This window comes from Cupressus sempervirens, chromosome 4 (assembly GCF_028749045.1).
Source record: "Cupressus sempervirens isolate cs-2001-9-10 chromosome 4, ASM2874904v1, whole genome shotgun sequence".
Lineage (NCBI taxonomy): Eukaryota > Viridiplantae > Streptophyta > Pinopsida > Cupressales > Cupressaceae > Cupressus > Cupressus sempervirens.
In genome coordinates, this window is record NC_143121.1 from 49,499,445 (window position 1) to 49,523,675 (window position 24,231).

The 24,231-nt window shown below is 38.1% G+C and overlaps 1 protein-coding gene across 2 annotated transcripts in view; it reads left to right on the forward strand.

Moving 5' to 3' along the window:
• The first annotated feature begins 1,252 nt into the window (after positions 1–1,252).
• Positions 1,253–24,231, forward strand: part of LOC149559872 (uncharacterized) — a 68,125-nt gene continuing 45,146 nt past the window's right edge. For both annotated transcript variants that reach the window (XM_089824338.1, XM_089824339.1), the window contains exon 1: positions 1,253–1,338. The gene's annotated coding sequence lies outside the window, so the exon portion shown is untranslated. The remainder of the gene's footprint in view (positions 1,339–24,231) is intronic.

The window sequence follows — 24,231 nt, forward strand, 5'->3', positions numbered from 1 at the left end:
CAATTTCCAAACTCCATTTTAGCTAATTTTTGAAATGCCTATAATTTGCAGAAATCAATAGATGAGATAATAGTATGTACGTAGGCTGTACCTGATACGACCTCACTTCTAGACTCCTTCACCTTTCCGATTCTATGTAACATTCGGTCTTTTACTACTCAGACTCTATGTGGCATTCACTCCTTTGCTGTCCAGAATATTGCTTCAGAGCCAAAATTGGCGAATGAGAAATTATCTAGTAGCAATGCCATTCTTCTATGTGTTGTTGTAAATTGCATTGCTCCAAGTATGAAATTGAAGGTATATACAACGTACAAATCAAATACAACGGAGGTGGAGGAGGGTAGATGAGTGTAGATAGGTATCTTCACACAATGTTCAGGGTGGTATACAACAGAGGAATACTGTATAAACATACTTGGTGCTGGTGAAGGCGAAGTAGAGAAAGGATTGCTTGTGACTGGAACAGAGTAGACAGTTTTGGAGGCTTACAACAGTTTATGGGGTCTTCTGGGAAATTGATTTTGTAATAGTATTCAAATAAGGACTACAGAGTAGCTGAAGTCCCTACTTAAATACGTCCTATGATGCTTTCTGGAGAGTTCTAGGAACTAACGAGAGCTTTCTAGAGAATTCTACGAACTAACAAGAGTTTTCGGGAAGGAGGATTTTTAACTTTTTTTCTAATAAATTGAATTTTATCCCTTACCTTTTTTGCCAAGAGCCAATGAGAATATGGAAAATTAGCTTTATTGAAATTTTATAAATCTATTAAAATTTATAAACTATAAAGAAAAAATCTATGTGCAAAAAATTATTAAACTTGATTGGTAGAAGTAAATGACGAAAAAAACTAAACGGATCCAATAGTTATCCTGCGTTCGGCAGGAACTAATAAATAAATTTATGTACATTAGTTTGTTTACGACCCACATTGTACCATAGTTGCACATCCGTGTTTCCATCGTTGACGTGCTTTTCCAAGGCCCACACGCGGCAAAAAATGTTGCCACATATGACCGTCAAATTTTGAGTCCATAATCGCAACTCCGAAGTAACCATTTACGAGAAAAAGGCAGATTCCGCATTATCCCGCACAGGGATCTATCTGAGGTGTCGCTCTGCTAATGTCTGCGGGTACTGCCGGACTGTCGACATTGCCACACAAGGCAACCGCCAATAGCCGGTCATCATCTTTACCTTCTCTGCTGCCAGCCAAACAAAAACCGGGCTCCTGTTTTCTGGTAAAATCATTCTCATTTTATCAGGAAAAGTTTTCGAAGCTGCCAGAAGCTACGAATTCAGGGACTCACTGGAACTTGCCAGAATTTTTATAAGGTAAATGAGATTAACTAAGTCGTTTATGTTTTCACGCGTTTGCAGAGCAAATTAATGTTTCTAGTTCTTCGTATTGTCTTGTGGAAAGAAATTTACTAGCAATTTACTAGCGTTTTTGCATTTGAGATCCACGGTTCGAATCTATAAATTTATGTTGATTTGGAGGTCTTTTCAGACGAACCTGTTATTGTGGTTTTTCTTTTGATTTTTTTGCGGGCTTGAAGCCGGTTAAGTAATTATTTGTAGCTTTTAGCTGTATGTACTACGTTTCGAATCTCGTTTTCCGGTCGTTGGAGAAGGCAAATTTCAAGAAAAAAACACAATTCGGATTTTTCTTTAAAATGTTTAGTACTTGTGTTCTGTTTTCCTGATTATTTAATGAGATAAGAAACCGTCACTGCTATATATTCATTTAAAGGTTTCATGAACAACTTGATTGCTGTTTATGTATAGAGGAAGATAAATGGAACTCATACAGCAGGAGCCATCAAGAAACTAATCCCAATTGATATTGTAAGGCATCTGGATAGTCAATAAGGAGGAGCCTTCAAGAAACTAATCCCAGTCGATGTCTTTAAGAATGCCGCGTGTCTGAGTTGGAATTACAAGTCATGCTGATAAATTTACCTCTTAGGGCTAATTTTCTGGCCATCGATTTACGCTTTTTTTAGTATTTAGTTCTTTGAGAATTAGTTTGTGAAACAGCTTTCAGAACATTTGTGAGATGTGTACGCTATTGTTCACGAAGCTATTTCTCAATATAATGATTGAAGAAGCTTGAGGTCTTAAAAATTAGTCCGTATATTTTTATATCGATTTATAATCCAAGTTTAATTATTTTTGTTTTACTTGGTATACCTCCGCTTATGTAATGAATTGTTTCACTATCTTCATTGCGCTTAGCTATATGCTTACTGGGAGTACAGTTCTTACTTAGCGAACTCATCAGATGCCTGCCGGGGCAATAGTCGCCCGTAGCTTCTTGCATCATAACCTTGCATAGGCCCATCGCAGTTATAGGCTGGGTCATGCTAATGCTCCCATACTTATTGTACTACAACCTACGGGACTTTCATAGTTAATTATATCTTAATTCTGATTTTATGTTAAACTATGGTTTGCACTTTACACTTCAGATTCAAATTTGAACTGCAGTTCTCCCACGCCACACTAACCCCCTGTTGGCTTAAAAGTAATATCATTTAGTACTACCAAAATCCTTAGTTCTCGTTTGTCTTTGGCCATTAGTGTGGTTGTATTTCTATGTCCCATTTTCCTCTATAGGTAAACAGTATCTAATGTTGGAGTGGAGAGAGCAAGGGAAACGATTTTTTTGTCATATAAAAAGTTTTAAGGCAATGACCTCTGTGAAGACTAATGTTAAATTTAATTCTTTCTTTGGCTTGGCAATTGGTGAGGTTACCCCTATACCTCACCATATGTTGGCTGGAGTTATTGTCTCAGTCATGTTCCCACTTATCCCAATGCTATTCCACCACAATTCCTTGGACAAAATTGGGTTAATTATCTTCTCCTTCGAGTCCTTGTTTAATTGCTTCAATGATTCTAGAACCTCTCATTTTTCATTTGATTTTATCAAAATTTCCTCTAGATGGTGTTTTGGGTTTTGATCTTGGTGCCAAGCATGGCAGATGTGCAAGATAACAGGAGAATTGTCCTATCAAATTGCGGATACTAAAACCTATGGACAAATATGCTTGACACTCTTGATGGAAATAACATGTTCTGTCACAAAATTTGACACAGAAAGTGGAACATCTGCCAAGAATGCTGAAGCAACTTTCTTATAATACTTTAAATACCATGGATAATTAATTTGAAAAATAGATGAAATCATAAACATAAGAATAAAAGGAGAAATTATGTATTTTCACTTGAGGTCTTCTTGGAACAATATATATGAATTTATTTTGAACATGTGCTAGTTGAATTACTATTTTCCAAAAACATCATCATGAAGTGATGCATACTCATAATCTATTAGCTTGTCAATCCATTGTTAGAGCACTATGTTATTGGCAATGCTAAGCTAAGTTGCTGTGTGAGAATGAGATGTGTGGGTGTGCGGTTTTTTCTTTTTCTCTCTCTATATTTTTTAAATAAATAAATAAATATATATTATATATGCAAAGAAATGCAAGAAATATACAAAAATAAACCATTCCATAGTATAATGCTTCAACATTGATAGTTCAACTTCAAACATCACAAACACATATATACAAATTGAATAACTAATTAGTAAATTACTCAAGTTCAAGATCCCAATAAAGCAAAAACGGAATAAAATAAAATGATAAGGCACATGCAAAAACTAAATAAAGCATATGCAAAAACTAACTTTAAGTAATTTTGGGTGTTGGAAAAGCATCTGGGCCTGTGGATGCTCTCTAATGCGTTTGGATGCTTCCTAGATGCACCCCAGAAGCTCATTGAGGGCTTGTGGATGCTTGTGGAGGTGCCCACAAGCATCTATAGGCTCGCAATGAGCTTCCTGGGTGCAATTGGGCAGCATCCAAATGCAACTATGCACTGGAACGCATCCGTATCAGCATCTGATGGTTTTGGGAGAGAATTGGTATTTGAGATGTGAAGGATTGCCTATGAGATTTTATTTGTATGCTAATTATTCTCTTCATGACTTGGATCCTCAGGAGACCAAGATTGGTTGTAGTGGAAATGATTCAAAGGCAAACTTAACCCTTTCAAAGATTAGGTGAAAGTGGAGATGCTTGTTGGTTTAATCCTGCTCTTGTGCTTCTTAGCTTGAGGGAATTGTCACAAACGTGTTAATATTTTAGGTTGACATGAGGAGGTTAATATTTTAGCTTGGGAGAAATGACATTTTCGACTAGGGTTTTAACCTCTCAGTTCAAGTAAAAATTTTTTTGATTGTAGACTCCTTGTGGGTTTCTCAAGATCTCATTTGATTCATTGTTAGATTTTTTGGGTATCTTGGTTTCTATGCCTTGAATTTTGTACTGCTCCGAATTTTATTTTGATTTCAGAATCTCATTTTTCCCAATGTACACTATGTTCTCGGCATGGAACTTAACTACTCTCAGTGAGTTAGATCATGCAACATTCTCCTCAGCTTGATGTGGTACACAATACACAAGTGTTAGATTGTTGATCGTGCGACACACACTATTGTAGTTGTTGGCATTAAGGATCATGGTCTATATAGACCAGTGGATATTGATGATTCTCTTGAGCATGCCTTAACAACAAAATCTTTATCTATCAATAGTCATTTGCATCAATGATATGGTCACTTGAACATTCACTATCTTGCTCAACTTGTTTGGGATGATTTAGTACTAGCTTACTTGATATTCAAACTTAGAAGCAATGAGTTTGTAGAGCTTGTTAGGGTGGAGAGTAGCATAGGACACTGTTCAAGCACGGTGACTCATAGTGAGCCTCTAATGTAGTATAGTTGGTCCATGTTGATGTAGTGGTCCAATGAATATTCTTGTTATTGGGTGCAAGTATTTCTTATTTTTTGTTGATGATTTCAATAGGAAAATGTGGATGTACTTTCTTAAATAGAAATCATATGTGTTTACTATATTGTAGAAACTTAAGGCCTTAGTAGAAAAAGAGTCTTGTTGGTATATTATATCTCTTAGGTCTGATAATGGGGGGAGTTTTGTTTAGCTACTTTCTCCACTTTTTGTGACACACATGGCATAAATTTTCAGTTAACCACACCATACACTCAACAAAATGGCATCGTAGAGCATCGTAACCACACCATTATAGAAATGGCTAGGTCTATAATAAAACACAGATGTTGCTTAAGAAATATTGGGTAGAAGTAGTGTTTATTGCAGTCTATCTCCTTAATAGGCCTCCCACACATGCAGTTAAGGGATGACTCTTGAGGAAGCCTGGACTGGTTGCAAACCTAGGATCAACCATCTCAAAGTCTTTGGCTCGTTAGCATATGTTTGGATTTTAGATGCCCAATGCTCCAAGTTGGATTCCGAGAGTTAGAAGTTCAGGTTTATAGTATATAGTGACAAACATAAGGCTTATTGACTAAGTGATATGGATACTGATCATTTTATCTTCAATTGAGATGTTGTCTTTGATGAAGAATGAGGATCCTTTCTCTCTATCTTGCTTGAGTAAAATTTCGAGGAACAACCTTTGAAGGCCTTTGATTTGGGTGTTCATCTTCCATTAGTTTCACCTGTTGGGGGGGATAATGTAGAATTTGAATTTGATGATGTACTACATGACTTTCCTTTGGATGATGCTAATCTTCCACTTGTTGTAGATCCTCTTCCACCTTTAGTGCTAGTTATTCCTCCTAATGTTGGCACATCTACTTTTTGGCCTAAATTGTAGGCTAAGACTATCAATGATCTTCATCTTGATGAGCTCATTGAGGGTAAATCTTCTGGAAAGAAGGACAATCAGCCAAATTCAGACATTCGAAGAGGCAAAAGGGATTCTAGAGTGAGAACATGTTATGGATGTGAAATACTAGAGTCGTATGAAGAATCACACTTGGGTTCTCTTTGATCTTCTTGTAGTGATGAAATCCATTAGTTGTAAATGGGTTTATAAGGTCAAGTGTCATGCAAATGGTACCTTAGATAAATATAAGGTTAGACTAGTTGCTCAAGGGTTCACATAGCAAGAGTGCATTGATTATGAGGAGACTTTTGTTCCTACTGCCAAGATGAGTACAATTCGTCTTCTTCTTGCTATTACAACTTTGTTTGGATGGAAAGCCCATTAGATGGATGTTAAGAGTGCCTCCCTCAATGGTGACTTGTAGTAAGAAGTTTACATGATGCAACCTTTTGGTTTCAAGGTTGCAGGAAAAGAACACCAGGTTTAGAAACTCAACAAAGCATTCTATAGACTCAAATAGGCCCCTCGAGCATGGTACATCAAAATTGACCAGTACTTTGTTGCTCATGGTTTTCAATGTTGCCCTTCTAGCAATAGTCTGCATATTAAACACTTTGGACATGCTATTCTCTTTCTTATTGTCTATGTGGATAACTTGATCATTCTTAGTAGTTCAACACATTTGATTGCACAAGTCAAACAAGATCTGTGCAAGGATTTTGATATGATAGGTTTGGGGCTTCTCCTTTATTTTTTGTGGTAGCATTTTTATTTCTTAGTCTAAGTATGTCAAGAACTTGCTTGACAAGTTTCGTATGCAGGGTTGTAAACTTGCTTCCACACCAATGGAGAAAGGACTGAAGTTGTAGCCAAGTCCGATTCTCCTCCAATTGATGAAACCACTTATAGGCTACTAGTAGGTAGTGTCCTCTATGTTACTGCCACTAGACCTTGTTGTGTTGCTGATACACCATTGCCCTATTGGTGGGGACCCCCCTCTTTTGTCCTTTCTTTTGTAGCACTAGGATTTTGAGCATAGATTTGGAGGCTAGTTTATAGATCGAGTTGGGGGAAGTGAACAAAAGGTAAAACAAGGATTTCTTTAGAAATGCGGAGATGGAATTATCAAGCACCAATAAGAAAGTGGTCAACGCTAGAGGACATAATCCTCTACTACAATCGGATTCTATACTAGACAAAGGATAAACAATGAGATGCTTTAAATCTTTGTCCAGCTAAAATAGAGTCCTTATTCGCTTTGACAAAAATCCTTGCCAAATCTATATTGAATAAACAAACTAAGGCAGTAGTGGAAGGGATTTTAGTTCAAACCTTCATGAAATAGGGAGCACTTAAGGTTGAGGATTCAATAATCCTCCCTTCGATCAAATCTTGCTAGGAGGAGAGGATTTTATCCTCTGATGCCATTTAAATTTCTGCCATCTCAAGAATTGTAAGACATCAACTTGTAAATAAAAATAGCATGTAGTAGTGATCGAGTTTTTGTGTGGGATAAAGAGGATAGAATCCTCCCACAAGGTCGGATTCTGCCATGAGGAGAGGATAAATCCTCCTACATGGTCGGATTCCGCTATGAGGAGAGGATAGATCCTCTCAACTACCAAATTTGCACCATATGTGGAGAATGTGATCCAATGGCTAAGTACCATGCAAGAGAAAGGAAAAATGAAGTTGGTAAATGGCGTTGAATGAGCATAGTAAAGTTGGTTTGAATTAAAAGGATATCAAGCTAGCGACGAGCATGATAAGCATCGATATAAAAGGATATCCTCTTGCCATATCGGATTCCTCCCTTCCATGGAGATTTACCCTCTTTGATCCGTAGATTCCACCCCCCCTCTTCCATGAGATTGCTGGGATATGATATTTGGGATTCACCATTCAAACATAGGTTGGCTCAGGTTGGTCAACACAAACATTAATTTAATGTTTTCCTCATCACAAGGCAACCTTTGTGAATTAAATGTGCGATTTATTTTATTAATTTTTATTTGTTCTTATAAGGCCAAGTCAATCCATATTGGGGTTGTGCTCTTTCACATTTTATTGTCCTATCTAAGCAAGTCAACTTGCCTCATTTGGACATATAAGCCAAAGCCAATTTGTCTTTATTGGCAACAAGATTCCAATTTGGGTGACAATGAGCTTTGGTTTTCGAATCCTTTATTGGCATTGAAGGTAGCGGGAATATAAATATAGGTATATAATGATGCACTAATTGCTTGATTTTGGAAAGTTGAATAAATTAGATCAATTTACAACTTGAATTCTTATAATAAAGCAAGTGGATTTTAACTAATCTGAAAAGTGAATTTATGCATAATCGCTACAATTCAATATTTTAACTTAAAAATTTTTTGTTTGTAATTAGAGGAATTTTTTTCCTAGCTCTCTTCAAAACATGGGCAAAAGAATTCATCAAGGCATTCAAGGGATTTACAAATCTAACTTGTTGATTTCAAAATTGAGTATTATCCTTGGCTTGCCAATCAAAATTTTAAAGTCCAAAGTCTAATTGATGACTTGCAATGGTAGAAAGGAGCTGAAATCTAGAAGAATTTTATTTAATGAAAATTTGTTCATTTTTCTAATTGTTGTGTGAACTAATGCATCTTTTCCTCTTGTTGTGCAAGACGAGCTTCGTTGGGAAGGAAGGCTAGGTGATGTTAAGGATTCCAATTGGATGTTATAGGATATCAAGGTTGAACTTGGAGTTCAGAATGAGAAGGAAAGATCTAGGTTGAGTCATCAACATGCAAGTCCGGATTGAGATCAAGATGGATTCTAGTGACACGAGGAGGATGTGAAAGACAAATGGATCCCACCACATGAAGAAGCCCAGATCATAAGTGCAATCAAATTTAAATTCAAGATGCAAATTCAAGTTAGGCCATGAGGAAAAAGCTTTCAAGAGATGGAGAAGACTCAAAAGATGAAGCAATTTGGGAACCATCTCAGTCATCGTTGAGGAGATTGATAGTTTCAGAAGAGTAAATTAAAGTTAGAAAGCTGGACAATGTTGAGTATCAAGAGGTATTTTTTTCATCAAAAGATTAAATAGATCTACAAGATACGAATGATGAGGTGACACCTAGCCATCTATTCAAATCAGACAGTTTCAGTTTCAAGCATAGGCAATCACATCATGCCAAGTGTCCTATTTTCTCATTGGTTGGGAAAATCATTGTAATTTTCTTGTTGGCCCATGAAATGGTGCTGTCATGTAATTGGTTGTAATTTTGGCAACTCTAATTAGTGTTTGTGGGGTTAGATCTTGGCCCTTGATCTTCAATCAATCTTGGCCCTTCAATGTAGCTAAACACCTATAATAGGCCAAGGCCCTCTCATTTGTATTTCATTAGCATAGGAGAGTGGAGCTAGAAGCTAGAGAGATTGAACTAGACTAGAATAGGCTAGCTAAGGGAAAGATTTGATCAAAATGTTTCCATGATACTTTTGAAGCAATGGATTATTCATCGTTGGTTCTTCATGGTGAATTACTTTAAATTACTTTGAAGTGTTGCGTGGTTTCCTCAATCTTTCACTTGGAGTAGATTTATTTTCATGTTGAAATAGTTTAGTTGGATGGAAGTCATTGTTGATGCTTACTTGAATAAATCAACAATTTCAGGCCACTAGCCCCTTGCTGATGGTAGGATTGCTTTGTGTGATAAGATGATGACTAAAAACACTTAACTTTTATTGATATTGAATCTTTGGTTTGCATCCATTTGATGGGATTGAAGAGGAGATATTGTTGTGAAAACCATTTGTATATTCCTTAGATGCTTGCACTAGATAGGTGGAGATGCTGGTGAGATTACATCTAGTAGAGTCCAACTCTATCCATGATTTCCTTGCATTCATAATTAGTAGTAGTAGAAGTTAAATTTAATTTGAAGTATAAGGTAGAAAATCAAACTTTTATTTTCACCGCACACTTTGAAGCTAAATCTTTAGGAGTGCAAGCAGTTGATATTCATTGAATGAATAACATAAGTACCTTTGTGATAACCCTCGTATCACATCGTAAAATTGAGTGAAGTCCATGATTAAGAGGGAACCTTGAAGTCATTTCATGATCTTACTTCGCAAGCTTAGCATGAGAGATGACCTTATATCAAGAGAGGATTGAGTGTTCACTGTTTCATCTCAAAACATTAGGTATTTAATTGTGTATGTTGTAGTGGAGCAAAACTCACATCAACAAATCTGATCATCTTTGCACTGAGCTACATTTCATGCTTCATGACAACCCCAAGGGTGATCATTGGGTAGCAACAAAGCATGTGTTGTGTTGTGTGAAGGGTACCTCTAATTACAAACTTCTTTTTGCTAGAAGTCATGATTCCAGACTAAGTGGGTTCACAAATTCAGATTGGTTAGGTTCAGTTGATGATAAAACATCAACTTTTGGGTATGTGTTTAGCCTGGTATTTGGTGTAGTTACATGAACTAGTAAGAAGCTGTTAGCATAAATGTTGATGATATTCCTATGGGGGAGTATCCTAGCATTGCTGGAGCATATGGGAGAATGTTAGTGTGATTATATGTTGCATTCACGATAGTGTTTGTCATTGATGTCAACATATTGAAGACTAATAGAGAAGCATACAATGTTTGAGGTCGTATGGTTCAAGGATTGAAGATAAGGTCAAGCGCAGCTGAGGATATGTTCTACAGAGTATCCTGATTCCATGGGTAAGAGCGCATGCAGAAAGTCAAAGACCGGTGATAGTTATTCGAGATTTATAGAAGACAGTATATAGAGTTTGTAAGAAGTGGTTTCTGGTAATTGGGCTGTATCTACTAACGGGGATAGAATATGGTTAAGCGCAGTTAGACAGAGGAAGAAGACATCACATTGATGATATGGTCGAGTGCTCAAAGTCCGACGTTTCACGTGTGAAGATTTGTAAAGACTGTGAGTCGACAGTGTTATGTAATTATGAAAAGATGTAATGTAATGTGTATTGTTTTATCTTAATGAGGTCCTATTGTAATTGTAAATTGGGAAAGCCTCAAGGCTGACTCAATTAACTATTTTGAGGACTTGTTATAAAGGAAAGTTGTTTTCCTTGTGATTAAGGATGGATGTAGGAATGAAATGAATTGAAGTAAGCAAGCGAATTGTAAGTGTGAATTACATGCAAGTAAGCGATCTAAGGGATTAGTGTGATTCGAGTTTGCATGTCTAGTATTGAGATCTAAGAAGTGTTTTGCGCAATAGAGGCACAGTGAATGAACGTAGTGATTATACTTGGCAGAGAGTGCTAGTGGGTAGTTGATCTTTTGGTATTATTTTGAAAGGAATAATACAAAGGCCAGTTGGATAGTGAGTTTGATGGTCTTACCCCTGAAGTTGTTTGGATAGCGGGTCCTTTTGTCTTGTAAAAGTCCTAATAGGCTTGGTACAACTCCTAACAAGGTTGGAATCTTGTCATAGTGATTTAAAGTCTCCTAACAGGGATTGATATGTATTGAATGTATTTCATTGGCTTCTAACAGAGTCCATCCTCTTGCAAGGAATTTATATATTAGAACATATTTTGTGGGTACCATCCACACTGGGGTTTTCCCTCTGATCAAGGGTTTCTCTAGTTAACAAATTTGGGGTTATTGTTATGGTTATCTTCTTTGTGGTTATTGCACTTGCTCATTACATGTCTCAGATTTAATAAGGATACCAAAAGTTGTTTTGATTGGATAACTGATTCACTCCCCCCTCTCAGTTATCTTGGTGGACTTTACTTTCTAACAATTGGTATTAGGGCATCAGGTCCTTGAAGGAAAAGCTTAATAGCTTAAGAAGATCTATGGCGAGTCATTTCAGAAAGGACAGTCCGAAGTTTGATGGAACCAACTATGATAGCTAGAAAGAGAAGATGAAGACATATTTGCTATGTATGGGTCTGGTATATTGGCTGATTACTAAGGGAAAGAAAGAAGTCATTGATGAAGAAAAGCTTGAAGATTGTACTGAAAGATAGAGAGAACTGTTCATGTGTAATATGCTTGCGAGGGAAGAACTTTTGTAAGCCCTTCCTGAAAATGAATATAGTCAGGTAAAATCCTTTAGATTATCAAATGAAATTTGGAACGCTTTGGAATTTACTAATGAAGGTGATAAGCATGCTAAGAAGGTTAGATTACAAAATTGGATATGTTCGTTTCAAGAAGCTAAAATGATGGAAGATGAATATGTAAGAAGCTATTTTTATAGGGTATTAGAAATTGTTGCAAGAATAAAGGCTTGTGATGGGAAGAAGGATGAAGATAAATTTGTATGGAAGATCTTGAAAACTTTGACACCTGCATATAAATAGATAGCACAGATGGTTGAATAGGTCATACCCTGCACAAAGAAGTTCACAAGAGAAACTCTTTTTGGAAGATTGGAAGCAAGAGAGATAAGTTTGAGACAGAGTGGAGATTTGCCAAGAATTGAGACAACATTCAGCACATTGAGTGTTAGACCTACATTGATAAAGAGTGCAAGCACTAATGGAGATTATGCTAGCAACAAAAAATGAAGAACTAAAGAAGACAAAAAGATTGAAGAAGGAATTGCCCAACTTGTGACAAAAGAACCCGAAGGCAAGAAAATCTTTAAATGTTGGACTTGTAACGAATTTGGTCATTATGCTTCTAAGTGTCCTAAGAGATTGAAGTACAAGAGGAATTTCAAGCCGAGGAGATCTAGAGAATGTCTCTATGCAAATGAGACCACCATCAAGATAGGTAATTAGGACGAACAATAATCCCACCACAGATCTCCAGAAAGTGCTCTGCATAGAAGGTCATCCTTGGATGTAAGCCTTCTAAAGCAGCGAACTGAGAGACACTCTCGCTAAGGTCAACAAAAGGGTCTTCGTCTTCAGTACCATGGATAGCATAATGGGAGGAAGCTGGCGGGAAATAACAAACATCAATAAAGAAATCTCTCTGATGGTGACTCATGATAAATGCGGACCCACAAAAATCTGGTAAACGTACCAGAGTGGACAATATAAGTACGGCTGAAAATATCATCGCTAATCAAATAGGCTATTCCACCAGACCCACGGACCCCACCAGAAGCACCTCCTCTCTACAAACAAATAACCACTGGTAACTTGTAAACCCTGGAAGAGGACACATAGGACTCCCTGGAAGAGCACGCATAGGACTCTCGTGAGTCTCGATAATGACAAGTATATTCGCAGACACTAAAACATCGTGCAAAAGATCGGAGAATGACCATAAAGAGCCATTACCATTCCAACAGTTATCAATAATATATAAATAATAATAAAAGAGATAAGAAATAATTTATATTAATATATATCAAGTGATTCTAAGGATGAAATTATGAAGCATATAATTTGACTTAGCTATATCAATATAAACAATAGCCATTAGTTATGAGGCAATGTGACCCGTGAATAGACGTCCATATAACTATGGAGGCACGTGGAAATTTGGAGGGGAGGAGATTATGGAATACAAAACTATCTACCTTTATTGGAGGAGGAATAAGGGGATAGCATGTGATTACATACATGACATTGAAGAGCATCATTCGAATAATACATATCATTAGCACTCGAAAGTATGTTGTAGTTTTGTTGATATATGTAGAAGGAAAAAGACAAAATTGACTAGCTTATTTGAGAATGAGGATGTGGATGCCACAGTAGGAAGAGAAGTTTAGAAGTGTCAGATATTGATTTTTATAAATAGCAGAACATACCCTATCCACAAAAAAATGCATATAATGTGAGGAATAGACTCAGGCATCGAATAATAGGCAAAATAAAAGATAGAAGGATTTATATATAGTGAGTGGCATATATGAGTATGGGAGTCAACAAATAGAGAGGACAAGACGAGGCATAGGAAAAATAAATCTAGTTAGCTAATATCCACGTAGTGGCAAGCAGGGAAAGAAGAATGGAATATGAGTGAGTGGAATAGACAAACAAGTAATACACTCTGCATGATTTGACAAATGAAGATGTTTGTGAATGAAGAACAGATCAACAAACAAACAAGAATCATTTCCAAAAGACTATGAAAAGAGATATATCTAAATTAGATTCAACGAAGGATTATATTTGCTAAGGGGGAGAGATCTTTTGCATGATCGAGAAGCAATGCTGGAAAATAAATAAGGAGTGACATATATGGAAGATAACATATAGACATCAATCATTAGAGACCCATCAGTGTAAAGGAAAATGATCAATTGATATAATTAGAATGAGGGGTAAGAGTTGAGGAGCGACTGAAATTTGGCATCAAAATTACTTCAAACAGTACATGGTGATTGGAGGAACAAGCAATGATTCAAGAAAGACGGAACTCGATAAGGATTAAGGTAGTGTTAACCTAACAAGCCCTCTTCCCGTACATGGTGATTGGGGGAACATGCAATGATTCAAGAAAGAGGGAACTCGATAAGGACTAAGGCAGTGTTAACCTAACAAGCCCTCTAAGAAGAAACAGTAAGACCTGAACGATAGCCAAACATAGACTTCAGTTAAGTGATAAAAGATATAGTGAGAAGAAGACTATAGAGACCAAATTCATATTCACTAGATACACCTACAGGATGTGTTGCTATAAGCCACAAAGTTGATAATTAATATCTAAAGATAGAGGACTATATACATTGAAGGGGTATACATGGTTGCAGACTTCAAGGGGATTGTAATATTTAATATATACAAACTTAACATACCCCGTGTAGAGAATGTTTAGCAATTATATATATAAGAGAACTTTATAGTTCTTATAGAGACCAAGTTAATCTTGGTAGAGCGCATCCAATTATGAATGTCAAGTTTCTCATAAAGAGAATTGGGTGACTAGAGGGCATTCTTAGTTGAATGTCAGATTTCCAAATTGGGATGCAAAGAGGGATCTGTAGAGGATCCATTAGAGGTAATATATATTGTAGTGGTCAAACATATGCATATGTCAAAGATAAGAGACTTGGTAGAGGTGGGATCTCTACCAAGTAGTGTTACCAAAGATCCCAAAGAGGCCAAACAAAGAAGCTCTTTCTATGACAATTACTTAATCGAGATATAATTCTCACCAGAGGGTTAGGTGATTGGAGAAAGGATTTTTCCTGAAGGCTTAGGAAGGGTAGCTTGGGTAGTATTTAGATTAGTATTTTCTTAAATCCAATATTGCTAATATGTTTTACATGCAATTTTTGATATTTTATAGACAAATGGTTGTAGGTTACAAACTTCGAACCTAAGCGGAAAGTGCGGACATTACAATACCATGAGCATGTTTCAGCTCTGCAACCTGAGCCTTCATGAGATCTTCATCTAGGAAAATCTTAGAAGGAAGAGAGAACAACTTCCTCTTAGCTCTGAGCGCACGAAGCCTATCTGTAAGTGTGAGAAACTGGATAAACAGGATGTCACCATGGCCAACCCATCATTTATCCAATGTGATGTTGGAGAGACCAAGCTGATCACTAAGGAAAGAGCGTCCAAAAGAGAGAGAATCAAATGTAGGAGGGAGTCCACAAACCTGTAGATTGAGCTCACGAACCCGCCTCACCTGCTCATCTTCAATCTTCCCTTGAACCATCTTGTCGAAACTAGCTAGAGTTGTGGTAGCTGTGTTATTGCAGAGGGAGGCCCACTATTTAACTTTTTGTTTAGTGTCAAAGATTAGAGAAGAATGCTTTGGTGCAATTATTGATTGTTTCTCTTTGATGGTATCTAGCCTCTCAAGTTGCTCGATAATGGAATGGATATGGGTTTGTAAACCTGCAGTCTCGGAGGTGAAGGTATCAGAAAAACATTGGATCGGAGACGAATTGGAGATTGTGGTAGTCTCGAGTTCTGAGATAGTATTAGTCAAAGAGATAATTTGCTCTTTTAACTGTTGGTTATCCATCTCTAGATTGGAAATCCTATCACAGAGTCACTAATAGGTCAGGGGTTGTTGACCTTGTGATGAGCATGAATCCCCCATGTTAGACATTTGTCGAGAGCTAGCAAAGAGCCAACAACTAGGCTCACACGAAACCCACAAAGAAGTAGCAACTCGAGACCCACAAACCCACGACTATATGAAGAAGCAAAGCCCATGAACAATGATCACAATCACAGTAAGAAGGAAAAATCACCAGTAACCCATAGTAGTTGGAAGGAATCCACAAAACACACAAGGCCGACAACGTTTGTTTGTAACACCTCTTGCAAAAACACCATTAACCTGCACGTAGTTGGAAGGAGCAAAACCGCTTAACCAGCACGCAGTTGGAAGAAGCAAATCTGAAACACACAGGGCCGTCAAACATATGTAAGCCCTCTTGCTATCACACTAGTAACAACCTGTCACACCCGAAAATAGTAAGATTTACTCGTTATCAACATGGGAATGAGAGACGCCAACCACCAGAAACCCTTGAATCCCAAGTGAGGAGAGGTAAATCGTGACTTGCAACCAGTAAGAAAAGACGCACAAAAAATAATAATAAAAAATCACGATAACAAGCAGACGATGAACAACAGTAGCAACCAATGCACAAACGCCCACACTCAAAGCCATGGAAAACCATAGAGGATAGATGATCGCGTAGGAAGATGAACAGGTGCAGAGGAAAAATGATGATCACGTCACAGGAAAATGTCGCGAGAGGTCCTTTTAGGTGTAGGTGCCCTAGAAAGATGCCTTAGAGAGATACAGGACCCCCCCTCCCAAAGATTTGGCTAGGGGTAATGACGAAAACACAAAAACTTGTCAATTATCAGTGGGGTTGGACATTGAGCCAGCAAGGCTCATCTCAAGAGAGCTCCTATGATCAAGGACCACACTTTAGATCTATGAACTGGTCAATGTATATACAAAAGACAGAAAGAAGTGCTAACATAGGATCAAAAAAAAATTGACTAAGAAAACATTAGCATTAATCAAAAAGCATAGCTAAGCAAGCGAATTGTTAGTGCGAATTGCATGCAAGCAAGCGATCTAAGGGATTAGTGTGATGTGAGTTTGCGGCTCTGGTATTGAGATATGAGAAGTGTTTTGTGCAACAGAGGCACCGTGAATGAGCACAATGATTACATTTGGTAGAGAGTGCTAGTGGACAGTTGATCTTTTGGTATTGTTTTAAAAGGAATAATACAAAAGGTAGTTGTACAGTGAGTTCAGTGGCCTTGCCCTTGAAGTTGTTTGGACAGTGGGTCCTTCTGCCTTCCACAACTCCTAATAGGGTTGGAATCTCCTCACAGGGATTCAAAGTCTCCTAACAAGGACTAATATGTACTGAATGTATTTCATTGGATCCTAACAGAGTCCATCCTCTTGCACGAAATTTATATATTAGTACATTGTTTTGTGGGTACCATCCCCACTAGGGTTTTCCCTCTGATCAAGGGTTTTCCTAGTTAACAAATTTGGTGTTATTGTATATTGTTATCTTCTTGTGGTTATTGCACTTGGTGATTACATGTTTCAGATTTAATATGGATAACAAAAGTTGTTTTGATTGGATAACTGATTCACCCCCCTCCCCTCTCTCTTAGTTATCTTGGTGGACTTTACTTTCTAATAGAAGCAACTTGTAGTCTCACTCTTCTCCACATGAGAATAGTGTTGATGTGTGTTTTATGACTCACCAAACAGTAGAACAAAATACCGAAATATCTTATCCTCTCTTGAATGAAGTCTTGTGTATGCTAAGATTGTTAGAAAATCATACAATGACTTCAAGGTTCCTTTAATGCGAGGTCTTGACTGTGGATAAGATCAGTGGTTGATGTGATTTGCTGATGATCACAAGGGGCCTTACGTGTTTATTTACATTCATTTCAAGCCATACTAGATGTGGGAGCTATCTTAAGGTTTTGCAATGAAGTGGTTTTTTCTTGGAGTTTTCACAAAATATGCAGAAATTCAATAAGATAGGGTTTAGGAACTCTATTCTAATCCTAAGGGTAGTGATGATAAAAAATAGTATTCTAGTGGACAAATTCCTCAATTTGCCAAATTCCGCTTCGCCAAGTTATACTACAACTATGCGTGAATCAATGCAATCTTCAAGGGTTATGCCAAAGATTTTCATATCACTGCATACACCATCATAAAGAACAATGTATACGAAGGATAGAAGTTGAGCATATGCATGAAAGGGGTTCAGGCTAACTTTACACGAGTTAGAATCACTAAAACGTCAAGAGCATGAAACAAAGGAACTCATCAATACACCATCATATTCTTCATTGTAATCACCACACATTGACTATGCTAAACTTAATCTAATTGAAGAAATTTAGGAGAACAAGCAAGCACTAAGACACGTTAAGTACTCACCAAACTCCAATGAAAAATTTATTATCTCAGCAGCTCATAGCAACAATCTCATAAAAATCTCCCCTTTACAAATGAGAAATCAGGCCTTTATATAGGTCCTCAATTACAATAGGTGGCTCGGATGATCACAATAACCGATGGCCAAGATTGTGCCACATCAGCCCTAATTAGGGTTAGGGCAAAGGAAAGGAATCTACATTAATGCAACAAGGAATCTATTACTGTAGTGGGTAATAAATGCCCCCTATGCATGCTCGTTTAGGAAGGAGTGGGGTGCAATAAATATCCACCATGCATGTCCATTACTCAATAAATGCTCAGTCTTCCTTGAATAAATTATTCCTGATTCCATTCTCTGAATGCATAGAAGTTTGACTTGGAGACCTCAGTTCGTCATCAAAGATAATTGGATGGCATGAAATGATGATGGAGGCCATGTAAGCTCGAGTCTTTTCCAACTGCATCATTTTAAATAAGATCCAACTTTGACTGACTTTTCTGAAAATCTCTCTTCGAACATTCTCGTCTTCCATGTACTTGCTTGGAAATTTATCTCCCTAAAATGGATTGGAATCCCTTGCTGATGATTATGTTACTCTAGAATTTCTTCATATTGAACTTCCTTCGCCATGTTCTTGGATTTTTGGATTTGAACTTTGATGTTTGAACCTTGAATGTTTGGGACCGGATCACTTAGTACTTTGATCTTGGTACTAGAATTTTGGATTTGAGCGTCTGTCTTGAATTTCTAGAACTAGAGCTTTCTCCTCCTTTTTCTTCAAATGCTTTTCAATTCACTGTTATGCCTTTTCTTACATTTTGAAGAATTTCCCCTTTTTTAATCATCATCAATCATTTTTCCAGTCTTGGGTACACACTTGATGAGGGTGAAATTCAAGATCTGGAGGAGAAATTTCCGGCACTTAATCCTTTTTCATTTTTCCATGAAGGAGAAAGTTTCCAACACTTAGCCATTTATTCTTCCATGAAGGAGGAATTTCTAACACTTGGCCATTTTTGCTTCTATGAAGGAAAAATCTCCAACACTTAGCCATTTTTGCTTCCATGATTTCTAATTCTCTTGCTCGTGGAAATTTTGAGTGGTCATGGAATTTGTCCATGATGGAAGAATTCCGCAACAACCATTTTTCTCCAAGGTGGGATTTTTTGAGTGATCGTGGATTTTGTCCATGATGGAAGAATTTTGCAACAACCATTTTTCTCCAAGGTGGGACTTTTTGAGAGATTGTGGATTTTGTCCATGATGGAAGAATTCCGCAACAACCATTTTTCTCCAAGGCTGGATTTTTTGAGAGATTGTGGATTTTGTCCATGATGGAAGAATTCCGCAACAACCATTTTTCTCCAAGGCTGAATTTTTTGAGAGATCGTGGATTTTGTCCATGATGGAAGAATTCCGCAACAACCATTTTTCTCCAACGCTGGATTTTTTGAGAGATCGTAGATTTTGTCCATGATGGAAGAATTCCGCAACAACCATTTTTCTCCAAGGCGAGACTTTTTGAATGATCATGGATTTTGTCCATGATGGAAGAATTCTGCAACAACCATTTTTCTCCAAGGCGAGACTTTTTGAGTAATCATGGATTTTGTCCATGATGGAAGAATTCCGCAACAACCATTTTTCTGTAAGGTAGGATTTTTGAGAGATCGTGGATTTTGTCCATGATTGAAGAATTCCACAACAACCATTTTTCTCCAAGGCTGGATTTTTTGAGAGATCGCGGATTTTGTCCATGATGGAAGAATTCCGCAACAACCATTTTTCTCCAAGGCTGGATTTTTTGAGAGATCATGGATTTTGTCCATGATGGAAGAATTCCGCAACAACCATTTTTCTCCAAGGCGAGACTTTTTGAGTGATCATGGATTTTGTCCACGATGGAAGAATTCCGCAACAACCATTTTTCTCTAAGGTAGGATTTTTGAGTGATCTTGGATTTTGTCCACGATGGAAGAATTCCGCGACAACCATTTTTCCTATTATTTTCACGCCTTTTTACTTTTGGATATTTCATGGGTGATTCTAGACTTAACCATTTTTTTCTTGATTGATTGTCGTGGTTGCTCATTCTTTTGGATATAGACACGTACCCGTTTGGCCCTTTATCAACCATAGCTCACTTGTTGCAGAAATAGACTTGCCAAAAATAGACATTCTAAAAATAGTAAGTTGTCCCAAAGTCAAAATAAGGCCAATCTGAGAGGTAGTAAAATTTACTAAAAATAGACTTACTAAAAATAGACTTTCTAAAAATAGTAAGTTGTCCCAAAGTCAAAATAAGGCCAATCTGAGAGGCAGTGAAATTTACTAAAAATAGACTTACTAAAAATATACTTTCTAAAAATAGTAAGTCAAGACATTCAATTCTCAAACAAGCAAATAATTTCCATTCTCAGAGCCACATGGACAACACTTTCCACATCTGGCCGATTTTACCAATTCTCATTTGAAAGAGGGAACTTTAGAAGATTGAGCCCAATACTACCAAGAACTAAAGCCAAAAGGACAAGACCAAGAGACAAAAGGGGCCCCCCCATTTGCAATGGGGCGATGGTGTGAAAAGCCCACAACAAAGAGTACCAAGGAGTTGTTAAGGTAGCTTATGAGGCAGTTTGGCTTCGTCATATGCTTGCAAATATGTATTTATCTCAAGTAGGTCTGACACCCTTGCTCTTTGATAATTAGTGAGTGCTCAAACTTGCTAAGAACCTAGCCTTACATGAAACTACCAAACACGTGGATGTTCATTGTCATTACATTCAACAGTTGGTTGAAGACATGATAGTTTGCTCGCAATATGTTCCAATAGTGGATCATATTGCAAACATTCTCACCAAGCCTCTTGGTCGAGATAAGTTTGTTAATGAAGGGGGAAGCTTGGTGTTGTTGACAGATTGATCTTTAAGGGAGGGTATTAGAATATTATTACTTTATTACTTTAATGGTCATCTTTTGTATATAATACAATTTAGTTAGATAAGATTGTTTACTCAATCTTCTTAAGTTTCTTATTAAAAACTTCCTATTTTGTACATTTGTAAAATTCTTTATAATGATCGTCTTGATCATTTTTTAATGCATCAAATTCTTTACCAATTACTTAGCTTAATACACCCTGCTGTTTTAATGATCTTTAGTGCTGCTGCAGTCACAAAGATTAGTAATATCAGTATGGGGTTTTTGGCGGTGTTGGTTTGCTTTTGGGAAGTGGTTTCAATGTGTTTCAGTTCGATCTGAGCAATGTTGTTAGCGAAACATTGTGCTATCAGGCCTGCAATTAAATTCTTGCATCAGCTATTTGAGGTATACTTTTGTTGGATTTTTGAATTAATGTTGTGTGAATGATATCCCAAGCTTATGGGGCAATTTCATGTGTTTGTCGCAAATGTTTAAGTCTGATCAGAATTATAAATTATTTGTTGTATAAGTTTCATGTTATAAATTGTTTGTTGTATAAGTTTCATGCTATCTTGTAATGCACATTCTATATTATATATAAATATGTACTCTCCATTATAAACATTTGCTCACATGTGCCTCCTTCATTTCCTCCATCAGTTGTTTCACCATCTCTTGCCTCCCCTTGGCCAATCATGCCCTCAACCTCATTGTTCACCTTTCCCCCCACCTTCCACCTCCCCTTTCTAACCCCTCCTCTACAGTGTCCCGCCCCAATACCTTTTTCCACTTCCTTGACAGTGACCATGACCTCTTCACCCTCTATCTTAGATGACTTTTCCCCCTTGATCGCGTCATTGATTCTAGCTAGGCCTCTTACATGTTCAAATTATTGGCCGTTGTGATTTGGAAGTCGACTTTCCTCTCCCACCGCTTTACCCCCCCTCTCTCAGTCCCAAGCATCAAAATACTTGTCTTATGAACCAACGGTTTGACAATGACTGCAAAATCTTCCACTGCTCCCCCTGTTTGGCTTTTGCTGCCCACGCCTCTCTTTCCCCTAGCTGCAACTCTCTTACCACAACTTTCTTTGCTACAAGAAGCAATTGTTTGTTGCATCACAATGTAGATCCCTTTGTGACATGCTCATTCACATTCTTAAGCTCTTTTGGCGTACCCTGTTTCCCCGTCAGCCCCCTTTGCCTTTCACCCTTGACCTCTGTTCCCTTGCTTCCCATACCTCCAATCTTCACGACATTGCTAGCCAACTTTCCCTCCCCTCACCCCTCACCCCTCCTTCCCACTACCACTTATTCACTCCCTCTAGCATTTATGATGTTGTCAGATCTAAGCGATGTAGCAAGGTGACAAATGAGGAAGGGTTCTAGGTAGAGCTCTTCGAGCTTGGTGTTTCTGTCTTCGATTCCTTCCTCCTTATGCTCTTTAATAGGGTGGTGTGTACTGGCTTTCTCGATTCTTGGTCGAGACATGTAATCTATCCAATCCATAAGACCTGGTTGGCTTCCAACCTCGACAACTATAGGACCATCATGATTGGGCACGCCTTTGCCAAACTGTATGCCATTGTGTTGGACACTATTTTATCCTGAGAGCTCGACCAGAGACATTGTCGGGCTAGGGCCCAGGCATGTTTCTGAATTGACTACTAGACCGTGGACCATATCTTGACTTTGTGGACCATCATTGAGGAGGCTTGACACTATTTGATTAAAGTCTACTACTACTCTATTGACTTTCGTAAGGCTTTTGACTCCATCCCTAGGGTGGCCCTTTTTCAGAGACTTAGAGATATTGGGATCTCAGAGAGCTTATTGACAACTATTATGAGATTGGTAGATTCATGACTCCTAAGGGTTTCTCCAATTCGATCTAGAGCACCATTGGGGTGAAGTAGGGCTGCCCTCTCCCCCCCACCTTGTTTGGTATCTACATTGATGAGCTTGAGGCCTTCCTTAGTGATTCCTTGCTCCTTGACAATGGTTGTTACTTGCACTAGGTTCTGGTCTCCATCCTCCTATTTGTCAAGGATGTGGTTCTTCTAGCCTCCTCCCTTGAGGGTCTTTAGAGGCTTCTTGTTGGTTTGTCTTCTTTTTGCAACTTACGTTAGCTTGTGGTGAACCTGGTAAGACCCAGGTCATGGTCTTCAACTGCTTGAAGACTTCGCATCTTCATTTTACTTTCAGGGCCAGGAGATTGAGATTGCTTCCTCATACATTTACTTCGGGGTTAAGTTTTTAGGACCATGCTTTAGTTTGAGATCCGCCATTTAGCCCAGGGTTAGCAAAGGGATGGGCTCCCTTGGCATGTTGGAGAGAGTGTTTTAGACATCACTTTCAGGATACTAAGTCCAAGTTATTCCTTTTGGACTCCTTAGTTAGACTGATAGTGTTATATGGTTTAGTGGTGTGGGGACCCTCTCTCTTGGACTTGGACTAGGCCTCGATTGACCGGGTTTAGAGTGTTTTCCTCTGGCGTATCATTAGATGTCACTGGTCCACTCCGCACAATGTTATTCTTGTTGAGTTCAGGGCTCATCCCTTCGAACTTGGGGCCATCTTTGATCTGATTTGGTTCCTTCACCATCTTTGGGGATTTGCAGATTTTGAGGAGGGTCGCGACAGTTACTCCTACTTGGCCTATGACTCCTTTGTTGCTGTGCCTGATCTGACCCTGTTGCTAGGGCTCAATGTTAGTACGCTTAGACTACTAATTGACTAGATCGAGATTGATCGCCTCCCTCTCATCTAGTTCTTGTTGGATGCTTCCACACACTTGCTCCCCTCATAGTAGGAGTTGAACGGGCATGTCAGACTCAACATTTATAGACAATACATTAGGACGACTTGGAGTAACCCTTGTGGGGGGTTACACCCGTGGATGACCTTTTATGCCGAGCACTTCTTGGATATGTAGGATTTGATTATTGTACGTCTAGGCTACTTGTCTCGGCAGTGGAGCCACTCTTTCCATATCTCTCTGGGCTCCTTTAGAGTTGGCTCTCATTGGTTTTGGATTTAGACTAAAGATCATATGGACAGAGAGGATCGAATTTTTCGCCTATGTACCTTGGCGGAGGTGGAAATAGAGACCCACTTCATTTTCCGCCGTCCCATCTACTACGAGATCAGAGGAAGGTTTCATTGCTTGTTCAAACTTCAGAGAGTGCAGATCCCTTTCAACTTTCTTCAATTACACAGATCAATGTTGCTTTGCGC